This window comes from Neofelis nebulosa, chromosome 5, assembly GCF_028018385.1.
Source record: "Neofelis nebulosa isolate mNeoNeb1 chromosome 5, mNeoNeb1.pri, whole genome shotgun sequence".
Classification (NCBI taxonomy): domain Eukaryota; kingdom Metazoa; phylum Chordata; class Mammalia; order Carnivora; family Felidae; genus Neofelis; species Neofelis nebulosa.
The window spans coordinates 82,170,876-82,183,257 of record NC_080786.1 but is presented as its reverse complement, the minus strand read 5'-3'; the positions used below and the strand labels follow the sequence as shown (position 1 = coordinate 82,183,257).

The 12,382-nt window shown below is 35.7% G+C and overlaps 1 protein-coding gene across 1 annotated transcript in view; it reads right to left on the bottom strand.

Moving 5' to 3' along the window:
* The window catches only part of OSTN (osteocrin), a 96,024-nt gene that overhangs the window by 48,635 nt on the left and 35,007 nt on the right, over positions 1–12,382 (bottom strand). Inside the window, exon 2 of the mRNA XM_058730843.1 lies at positions 3,507–3,572. The gene's annotated coding sequence lies outside the window, so the exon portion shown is untranslated. The remainder of the gene's footprint in view (positions 1–3,506; positions 3,573–12,382) is intronic.

Sequence of the window (12,382 nt, the reverse complement as noted above, 5' to 3'; positions counted from 1 at the left end):
TTTTTTTTTAAGTTTAAAAACATATAAAGGATGTGTATTCTATTATTAGTGGGTGGAATATTCTATAAATCTCAGCTAAGTTGGCTGATAATGTTCAAATCTACATTTTTAATGATTTTTGTCTGCTTGTTCTCCCATTTATTGAAGGATTATTGATGTTTCCAAAATTTCTTTATTTCTGTTTTCAGTTCTATCAGCTTTTGCCTTATGTTAGGGCTTTTTATATCTCTTTATCATTAGGTAATTTATCTTTTTATTCCTAGTAAAAATCTTTGTTTTGAAGTTTACTTTGATATTAAAAAATTCACTATAGCTTTCTTTTGATTTTTGATGGCATGGTGTATCTTTTCCCCCACATTCTTTTATGTTCAGTCAATCTAAGCCATCTGACACTGACAATCTCTAAATTTCAATTGGTTTGTTTTGACCATTGCATTTAATGCAATAATTGATGTATTTAAAACTACAGTCTTAAAAATTGTTTTTTTTTTTTTTTTTGGTCTCATCTGTTCTCTGTTCCCCATTTTCTCTCATTCTGCTTTATTTTAGATGATTATTTCTACCTACTTTTTATTTTTTGTGTTGTTGCTACAGGTTTACAATATTCAGCACTATGTTGTCACAGTCTTTCTCCAAATATTTTTCTACTTCATACATAATCTAATAATCTTTCAACAGTTCCTTCTACTTTATCCATTTCTTCCTTTATAGTATTACTGTTACACATTTAAAAATTTTACCTGTTATAAACCCAGTTTTTTTTCCATTTTTGCTTTACACAGTTATTATTTTTAATGATTTTAAAAATATTTAAAACCTCATATTTACTACATTTACCATAGCTGATGCTGCTCTGTCTGTGTGTGCATTTAGAGTTACAGTTCCATGTAGTAGTATTTTCCTTTTGCTTGAAGAATTTCCTTTAACATTTCTTATAGTGTTTTGTTCAAGAAAATGTTTAATTCATCTTTTTTTTTAAATTTTTAACATTTATTTATTTATTTTTATATTTTTTTAAATGTTTATTTATTTTTGAGACAGGGAGAGACAGCATGAATGGGGGAGGGTCAGAGAGAGAGGGAGACACAGAATCCGAAACAGGCTCCAGGCTCTGAGCTGTCAGCACAGAGCCTGATGCAGGGCTGGGCTGCAACTCACAGACCGCGAGATCGTGACCTGAGCCGAAGTTGGACGCTTAACCGACTGAGCCACCCAGGCGCCCCAACATTTATTTATTTTTGAGAGACGGAGAGAGACAGAGCACAAGCAGGGCAGAGAGAGAGGGAGACACAGAATCTGAAGCAGGCTCCAGGCTCTGAGCTGTCAGCACAGAGCCTGATGTGGGGCATGAACCCGCAAATCGTGAGATCATGACCTGAGCTGAAGTCAGACACCCAACAGAGTGAGCCACCCAGGTGCCCCTAATTCACCTTTATTTTTAAATGTTATTATTGTGTACAATGGAATTCTGAGGTGACAATTTTTCTTTCTGTATTTCAAAGGTCACATTTTATCTTTTTTGGATTAGATAGGGTCTGATGCAAAGTCTGCTATTACCTGCTTGTCTATGATGTGTTTAATTATATTTTTATTTATATTTATCCTGAAGGTCCCTGAGTTTCTTGGTTGTTTTCTTTTGTTAATTTATGGGGAAATTGGCTATTATCTCTTCAAATATTTCTTTTGTACCCTTCTCGTTTTTTTTCCCTGTTATTCTAATTACATGGTTATTAGATCATTTGACACGATCCCCTATCTCCTAGAAGGTCTGATTTTAACTTTTTTTCTAATGTTCATTTATTTATTTTGAAAGCAAGAAAGCGCGCGCACAAGAGCGCATGTACATATGCAAGTGGGGGAGGGGCAGAGAGAGGGAGAGAGACAATCCTAAGCAGGCTCCACACTGTCAGCACAGAGCCCAATGTGACGCTCAATCTCACGAACGATGAAATCATGACCTGAGACAAAATCAAGAGTTGGACATTTAACCTACTGAGCCACTAAAGTACCCCTAAACTCTTTTCCTTCTCTGTATTTCAGAAAGAATATTTTCTATTGATCTAGCTTCAAATTCATTTACTATTTCCCATGCTGAGTTCAGTGTCTGCTATTGTTTGTGTGTGTTAAATTTTAGTATGTCATAGGCCTAGCAAATAAGGATTTCACTTATGTCTTGAGCTTCCAGGAAATATAAATTCTAATATAGCTTACAAATTGGCTTAAAAATATTATTTAAATATCAACTGTTTTCTTTTGTAACCACTTTCATGATGGCCTTCTTTAGGTACTCTACCTAAGGTCAAACCTTTTGTGTGCCCTTTCTCCCCTCAGGGGGGCTGCAACCATTTGAAATTTCTACCTCTGATTGTCTACTGACCTGTTTCCTGATGCATTCTAAAAAGTTATGGTTTTGCATGATTTTGTAAAAGTGACATTTTCATCCAGCCTCCTATAAGCTAAATGGAAACACAAGTCTTCCTCCTTACGTTTTTATGTCGTATAAGAATATTTTGATAATCCATTTCTATTTATTTTTTGACAAGATTGTTTTTATTATCATCCCAACTTTGTAAGCAAGAAAACATTTATTTGAGAGACACAAATCATGTTCTTTTAGCTAGGTTCTTATCTTCTACTGCATTTTTCATTGATATAAATCATCCCTCGAGTGAAATTCAGAGGTGTGAGAACTGCATTTACAAGCCCCCTCCTATTTTCATTTGTATTCATCCTCAAGTGAACTCCAGAAAGCTACATTTCTGTTTCATCCAATCTTCCAGGTCAGAGGACTAAATGCTGCCTCTGGACTCTAGGAAACTCCTCATGTCACTCTGGATTGCACAGATTTTTGATATATTCCATGTCTAGGGCACACTGCATGTATGTACTTGCTATGATGGAGTGTTTTACAACAGACTAGAGCTTTACAGATCCCCCTTTGAGGCAAAGCCCATTGGCTTCTGCCTTTATTTTATGGGGCTAGAGTCTTGTTGGCTGTATTTCAGAAACTGTTTTTACAGCCACACTGTTTGCTGAGCCTGATGGAATACCTTTGCCATTTGATACCTCTGCCCATTACACTCTTTCCCCATTAAGATCACCCGACCAGTTACATTAACTACAGGATTCTGTCTGCTAAATTCCAACAGTTCAAATCATTGACTTTACCAATTTAAGGACATGGAAATGCTGGGATGCCAGAAGCCACACTAGAAGGCTAACTGCCTTATATATTCTTAATTCTCTTTCTCTGTCTCTCTCACGCACATGCACACATGGTGTCTGAACATGGAATGATTTAATGACCTGTCAACATATAGCACTTCAAAACTGACAAGTCTTTATATAATTTACGTCACTGCTATAGTAACTGCTCTCCTGTGGATGCAACAATACTCTTAGATAACGGGGCAATTATTATTAACACCATTATACAGATGAAAAAACTTTAAAGAATTATATAGATATATAAACTTAGGTATATAAGATTAAAGAATTATATTTACCTGTTCCTTTAATATGCAAGGAATTTTGCTGGGTCTGTGGAAGTCTTGACCCTGTTCTCAAGGAGCCTATATTTGAATGGGGAAGACAAAATTGAAATGCAAGTAATTCCAAGATGGTCTCCATGTTATGCTGTAAAGAATTCAACCCACAGGGGCGCCTGGGTGGCACAGTCGGTTAAGCGTCCGACTTCAGCCCGGTCACGATCTCACGGTCCGTGAGTTCGAGCCCCGCGTCAGGCTCTGGGCTGATGGCTCAGAGCCTGGAGCCTGTTTCAGATTCTGTGTCTCCCTCTCTCTCTGTCCCTCCCCCGTTCATGCTCTGTCTCTCTCTGTCCCAAAAATAAATAAACGTTGAAAAAAAAATTAAAAAAAAAAAGAATTCAACCCACCTATTTTAGCTTATTTGCACGATTTTTATAAGCGCCTCTTTCCCTAAAGAATCATCTGATACTTGGAAGTTTTCCAACAATATCATGTCAAATGTGTTCTCTCCCATGCTGAGTCAGGAATTACTTGTCTAAAGTCAAAATTATAGGAAATTACAGGGGTGGGCACTGAATAATAAGAATAACCATTTATTGATTACTTTCTTTGAAGCAGGTATTGTATTATGCTTTTGCAGTCATTATAAAAATAAACATAATTGATTGAAAACTTACCATGTGACAGCATTGTTATTAAATTCTCACTTCTATGCAGTGGAGGGAGACTGTGATTATCCTCATCTTACAGAAGAAGAAATAAAAACTTAGCCAGTCAATAAACTGGCAAATAGTAAAGCCAACATTTCAGTCAAATTTTTCAGATGTTAAAGTTTATGTTTTTTAGCAACTACACTGTACTGTCTCTCCATGTCATCCTAAAAACAATCTTACACAGTAAGTACTATCCACAATTAAATCATGGGGAAACTAGGTTTGGACTATGTTCAAAGTCATACAGGTGTAAATGAGAGAGCTGGGATTTGTGTGCAGGAAAGACTATTCCAAAACCTTTTCTCTAAACCCTACTCAAGACTGTTTTCCACTGTACTACACCAGAGACACTGAGAGGTAAACTTGACAGCTCTGGGTATCCTTGCCTTTCCTGATATGCATCTGTTTAGGCAATCAGCTTCCATCACAGTGGAGAAGTAATATCTCCATGAATTATGCCTCCCTTAAACTTGCCTCCATGAACTCACACTGGGAAGGATCCTCAGGCATATCAAAATAAATAAATTTTTTTTAATATGCCATGGGACATAACCTCTCAAATAAGTAGGAAATGCCACTAACAAGCTGATTCAATTCTCTAAGCATCTAGTAAAGCAAAGCTTTACCTTAAGTAAACATGCCCAGTACAAACACAATGATAGAGATGTCTAAACATGCTAACAAAACTTTTAAACACAGATATGATATCCAAAGGATGGAGGTAATAGTCCTCTTCTATATTAGTAAGATTGCATCATTCTTCAAGAGAGATACAGACAGACTAGAGTGTCCCAAATGGGGGGCCAGCATAGGGTGGGGTCTGGATAGGAGTTAACCTAAGGCCCATCAGAACTAAGGATATATTGGATTTGAAGAAAAGGAAATCTATAAGGAATCCTATCATTATCCTGGGTAATAAATTACAAAAAAAAAAAAAAGATAGATTTGAATTCAACAGGAACAAAAGGATTGTTTTCAGTAACATTTTTATTTAATACTTTTTGACGATAAAACTATTCCTCCCAAAGAACAGTTAGCTTCCATATCAAAAGCTACTTGGGAAAAAATGGAAATATCAGGTGTTCTGAAGAAGAAAGGATTATCACATCAAGAGCGGGGTGAGATTAGGAAACTTGTAAGGTCCTTCTAAGCTTTGTGATTCTATTAACAAAAATGAAAATATGTTCAAGTAGATAAAAGAAAGGCTTGTTTAGATTATCTTTTATATATTGATCAAAGTTCATACATACGAAAGTTTTAAAGTATAAAACCATACCCTAGTGTGATTGCCAGATATATTGAGCAAATCAAAGTAAATTTTCATCTGATTATACTCATATCTGTCACATAGTTTATATCCTGTTCCTTAAACAACTCTACTGGCTGAATAAAACATGTGTAATATATGATATGATCATTACACTTTCTTGTTTCAGAATTAGTTCTTGTTACACTATTTTTGCTCATGAAACTATAAATATTTTCATTTCCAAGGGGGGTATACAGGTGTAGGTATGAATGTAAGTCCTGGTCAGATTTCACTCATTTCATCGATTATTAGCTCTGTATATTACAAATAGTGATTTACTCAACTACAGGCAGAGCATTCTAGAATTATAAACCTTTTAATTCATTGTTTTCTCAAGCAGAAACAACGTTTAAGCTTATTTTACTCTGAAGTCAAATCAGGGAAGGAAGGAATGGAGTCAAATCAAGGAAGGAAGGAATGACTTACCAGTGATTTGGTAGTTTTTGTTAAACTCTAAATTTCCTTTCAAGTTTCAGGTTACTCCTAACCTGAAATATTGAGGCATATTGAGGGATTTATAACTCAATGACTGGGAGTTAAAAATAAAAAAATATTTTATACACATATCTTGATATGTGTATATGTGATATGTGTATATTGATATCAATATATGGGTATAAAATATGTAATAAATATATATTTAGCATTTATTGAGCACACACTATGAACCATGTAACTGCTTTAAGGTGTTTTACATATACCAGTTTATTTAATCATCACAATAAACCTATGAGGTAAATTCTTTTATTATATTCATTTTGAAAATAGGAGAACTGAGGTATACAGAAATTAGTCAACAGATTTATTTTTGTTCAGAGGCCTGATGCTTAGCCATTAGTATTTATTGATAGAGAGAATGTACATAGTACATCAATGTGTTCATCATAAAAATTAGTTGGTCAGTAGTAAAGATGTTTTCCTTTCTACTTTTTTTAGCAAGTCAATATTTTGTCTAAATGTTATTATATTTTTATATTTTCATATAATTAATATAATTTCTTTGATAATTTTTTTTATTCAGAGCTTGCTCTTTCTTGCTCTTCTTTCTTTCTCTCAATTGCTTCTCAGCCTTTTGGCTAAGATCAAGTGTTTTCTTTCTTCTTTCTTTCTTTCTTTCTTTCTTTCTTTCTTTCTTTCTTTCTCTTAAACACACAAGCACAGTACACTAGCATTTTCAATGTTTTTATGACTTTGTGTGGTAGAGGTGAGTAGATATTTAGCAGAGGAAAGCGAGTTTCCTTTTTTTCATGCATAATCTTCATGCCCCACAGCCTTCTGCAAAACTGGACTTTTGGCTGGCAGGCCTGATTTAATTTAAGTATCCCACAGTTTTTCCCTTTGCAGATTAGAAGTAAGATGCTTAAGAGAACAACGACCCCCTGGAACCATTGGTTCCTCCATGAACTGGTGTAATTGGGATCTGGAAGTGATAACTGGATCTCTGCCATCCTGGGCTGGTTTGAACAACTGTCACATTTTTGCGTTTCTGGTTCTTGATCTGTGAAATGAGGAGCTTGTTAAAATGATCCTTAAGTCCTTTTTCCAGTCTTCCAGTCTCTGATTTACTGAGTCAGGCAACTGCTTATTTGAGAATGTGTCTACAGTAACTACATTGTTGTCAGTTTCATTTCCATAAATATTTCCTGAGCATCTTTTGTATATCAGGTCTTGACAAAGTCACAGGGCAGGAAAAAGAGTTTGTAAAAGATAACCTGTGTCCTAAAGTAACTTAAGGTCTTGCAAAGAAGAGGTTAATTTTAGAAATAATGGCATTTCAATGTGATTGGTACTATACAAATGGTATAAAAAAAGTTTTATGGAAGCATAGTTTAAATACGATTTGAGAGATTTACCTTCTGTCATATTATTTTAGTTGCCAGGGTGCCTGAAGAGCGGCTGACAGATCTCACCCTAACATTAAGTATGTGAACACATGTTTTTTGAATAAAGAGGTATCTTAACCATCCACAGGCCAAGATTAGAAGAGGACTTTAAGGTCCACAATTGAAACCATAAATGGACAAAAGTAATTTTTTTTACATCCAAGATTCATATCTTTCAGCCTCCAAGGATGTTGGTATCAACCTACAAATCAAAGTCCAGGCTTCAAATTATCTTACGTAGGATGATCACCATGAAGTATTTTCTCGAACAGGAATCACACACGCTTAGCCTTGTTCCTCTATATTTCTTAGAATATAAAAGAATGCTGTTCCTTCCACTTCACCTTGATTCTTTGTGTCAGCATTTATACTGATCTGCTCATTACCTGAAACAAACTCTAACTCCCTTGTCTGCCAATTTCCTAGAATTCACTGACCTGCCAAACTGAAGCAATGCTTGACACCTCTCATTAGAATGTATCCTTCAGCCATGAATTTGATTATGAATGTGGGTATGGTAATAGGAAGTTGAATGTGAAGGTGGGGTTTAACTTTGGGTAGAGTTGACGAATGAAAAGTCTGTGAATGTGAGCACAGCTACCTCCCCCTGGTCTGCCCCACAACACTCTCCTTTCAGCCGGTCGTCGTCGCTGAGCAGCAGTGGGGTGCTGCCATTTGTGTTAATTTTTCACTCATGCGTGAAGTCTAGCATGAAATAACAACAAAACATGCATTAAATTATTGGAAAAAGATTTCCTTATTGTATAAAAGAGACAGAATGAACTAAAAAATCACTGAAAATGAGAAACATTAAAGTTCAAATAGCACTGTATTAGAATACTTAATTGCTTCATTAAAAATCATAAAGGATAGAGCAGCTACTTCTTCATGTATTAAGTTTTAAAACACTTTTCAAAGATTCTGAGTTCATTAAGCGACAAAACTCCCAATAAAGTGTATCCCTTAATTGTTTTGTTCACGGCTTCTTTGGCAAAAATGTTATTAAATAATTATGAGTTCTTGAACTTAGTCTCATCGAGGAAAAAAAAGTTTATTATTTATGATGATCTGATCTAAGCAACTTCATGAGCCTCCATCCCTATGAGCAAGGGTGATATTTTAGTGAAGGTAAAGGAAATCGGAATAAAGACTAGCCCATTTACTTCCATATTACCAAGATGCGGGATCTAACACTAACAATAACCACCAACATTTATTTATTCAGTGCTTCCTCAGCGCCAGCCCTCTTGTTTAATCTGCACAGTAATGCTGGCACAGGTACTATTATTCGCCATAAGTTTAAAAAGAACCAACTTTGATAGGAAGGGCTTACATGACTTATCAGAGGTCTCCCAGACAGGAGGTGGTAGAGGGGGGATTTACACCTGATGTGTTCAGAGTCCACATTTCTAAATACATTCTACATGCTTCCGGAATATAAGCAATTTCCATTCACTCTCTTCTTTTTCTTTTTTTAAAATTTTTATTTAAATTCAAGTTAGTTAACATATAGTGTAATATTGGTTTCAGGAGTAGAATTGAATGCTTCATCACATATATATAATACCCAGCTATTCACCATTTTAATTAGAACTAGTTATCTAGAATTATACACCTATATTTTCATTCTTGCTTTTCTTTGTTCCCCAGAAACCTGCTAAGGTAAACAGAGTATTTGGGAAAAGTAAGAAAAAGTATATGAAAGAGGTTATGCTAACCACATGTATATTTTAAACAACCTCTTTTTAGAAGCAGGGCTAGGTGACTTTTTTTTTTAACGTTTATTAATTTTGAGAGACAGAGAGACAGACCATGAGCAGGGGAGGGGCAGAGAGAGAGGGAGACACAGAATCTGAAGCAGACTCCTTTGAGCTGTTAGCCCAGAGCCCAACGTGGGGCTAGAACCCATGAACCGTAAGATCATGACCTAGGCCAAAGTCGGACACTTAACTGACTGAGCCACGCAGGTGCCCCAAGGGCTAGGTGATTAAGGAAGGAAAAATCAGATGTAGGGCTATAGATTCTAGGCCAGCATTGTTACCTTAGTCCAAAGAATTTCAGATCCTAGGTAGAAAGCTCCCTATAGAACTGAGGATTTAGAATGCAAGGCTATTGACTAAACTACTCTGAAGTAAGCTTCTGTTGGAAATGTTTTTCTAGATCTAATGTCTTAAAATTAAAGCTCTATCCACTTATAAACACAAGCAAAGATTGATTCATTTAACTCAGTATTTTTAAAAATTGATTTAAAAATATAGATTCTGGGTGCATAGTATAAAATTTTGTACTTAAATTCAAGAGCATTACAAATGAGTTAAAGACAAAAAGCAGTACAATTCTATTATCACCTCACTGATTTAGACCATCTTTAAAAATTAGCTTTCACTTTCTTGAAAGCCCATTTTCTCTTTCTTATGAACACACTATTACCAGGGCAGAGAGAAAACTTGATTTTCCAAATGTTTCTCTTCAGGTAGGTTTGACTCTGCTACTAGAAGAGGTTTGTATCTAGGGATCCTGTGGACAGACCAGACAGCCTGCAGCTACTATATGGAAGCTAAAATTAAAACGATGTGGCTTCATTTCTGGTATGTACTGTTCATACCTTCTTGTATAAAGGGATGGCTACTCTTTCCTTTTGTTTCAGGCTCTATCAGATACTCCTGACCTACAAGATACTCCTGTGTTTGGCTTATTGGAGTCATCCTTACTCCATTTTAGGAACATTTCTAGATCACTTCCTTTTTGCCACTCCATGACATTTTATGTTTCGTTTTTCTGGTTTCTCAGACCAATTGGTTTTATTACTGACTCCCAATGGTCACCTCATTACTTAGTTTGACTATTTGATTTTGTAACTGCTGTTGGATTTTAATCTTTAATGCATAGCTTCTGGGGTATGTTCTCTATTTTCAGGTTATTAAAGTAAGAGGTCCCTACTTCTGAGTTCTATTTCAGTGCTATGGAACATGTCCTGACTGGAATTGCCTTTCATTCAAACTCCATCTGACGAGGGATAGAAAATATTATTTCCCTTTACTCAGAATCAAGTATGTGGAGAAAGTAGGGCGGTGGTGATTAGAAAGAGAAATATCCAGGGGCGCCTGGGTGGCGCAGTCGGTTAAGCGTCTGGCTTCAGCCAGGTCACGATCTCGCGGTCCGTGAGTTCGAGCCCCGCGTCAGGCTCTGGGCTGATGGCTCGGAGCCTGGAGCCTGTTTCCGATTCTGTGTCTCCCTCTCTCTCTCTGCCCCTCCCCCGTTCATGCTCTGTCTCTCTCTGTCCCAAAAATAAATAAAAAACGTTGAAAAAAAAAAAAAAAAAAGAAAGAGAAATATCCATAGAATTGGTGTGAAAAAAATGTAATTTATTCACTAAACATTACATTAGAATTATAGAATTTAGTTATTTAGAATTATGGATTTTCATTTAATTCCATAATTAACTTATTTTCAAAGACGCTAGTTTCATTTCCTATTGCATAGATCTTATTAAAAGGGGAACTAAGTATGGTTGTTTTGCATCCTCAATTTGGCTGAATTTCAGGAACAAATGCACAACATGAGCTAAATTTGTATCTTTACAGTTTTCAGTGCTGTCTGGGACATACTTTTTAGATAAATTATAAACCAGTATTTTATCTTACTGTTTAAATTCTGATAATTAATGTGTATTGGTCACACGATAATACCTTAAGTTTGCTTACAATTTAGATTCCATTTTTGGGGATACATGTCTTTTGGATACACATTACCTAGAATAGAGCTTCTCAGTATTTTCCGAATAGACTAGACCCTCAAGGTGATATTTCTAAAGAGTACATGATAACTTGATATTAAATATCCTTTACTTAGTTTCCAAAGACCACAAAATGCTCTTTATTCTGTAAGTCCTTTCCTATTCTCTCCAGTTGGCTTAGTTTTTCTTTCTGTGCCATTTCATAATGCAAGTACCTTTCCTTTAACTTAAAACTTGACTGCATCTCTGACCCTCACATTGGATTGTAAGGTCCTTGACAGTAGCAACAGCGTGTAATCACCTTTGTCTCCAGTCCAGCGTCTAGGTTGATTCCTAAATGTGTTGGATAGTGGTAAGTTTTCCCTTAACTGAGCTGCCATTTTGTTTTGTCTTTATCAGGATCATATGGCCTCTTTGGAGGTTCCATCTCATGAGCTCTTTTTGGTTATTTGCTAAAATATTCTTAGATTTTTCATTTTTTGTTAAAAATACCAGTTCCTTTTGGAGAGCTGATTGATGGTTTATGTCTTAACAACCTTATTAAACTTGATGAAAATCCATACTAACTGAGTAGTCTTATTTCTAGCTTTCTTATTTCTAGTCTTCTTGTTCTAGCTTTCACTTTTTACATTTCAAATAACTCTGACCAGATTACTACACTAGGTATGTTCTTCATTCACACACACACCCCTTTGGGCAAATTTTCTGCAGAAAGGGATACTAATACCTATTCTGTAATGTTGTAGGGATGATTAAAGTTAATAATGTATGTAAAGCAAATGCTTAGTATATATTCAATAAATGTTGACTATCATCATAGTTTCACATTCAGTTGAATTTTATAAAAGAGCAATATGTTGGGGTGGTTACTATCATTATTACAATTGTTCAGTTGAGAACTTAAACAAACTGAAGTGGCAGGCTCCAAATCACATATCCAAGAGTAGAGATTGTGTTGAACCTTGAGGAGATTATTCTCTCATTCTCAGATAATTTTCACGTTGGAGAGTAGCAGCATGCTAACATGTAGAGAAATTAGTGGTAGATCTTTTTTACAAGTGTTTGCAAGTTAAAATAGGAATGGGCAGTGATGGAAATGAAGATACTCTGATGGTAGAAGTTCTGTCAATTGAGGAAGTTCTCAGGAGCCCCTTAAAACACAACAGAACAGGTCACTATATTGTGTACCTGTGAAAGTCTTCTGTGTCAGCTAAGAGATGGACCATGCAGACTGATACAGCTCTTTGAGCAAA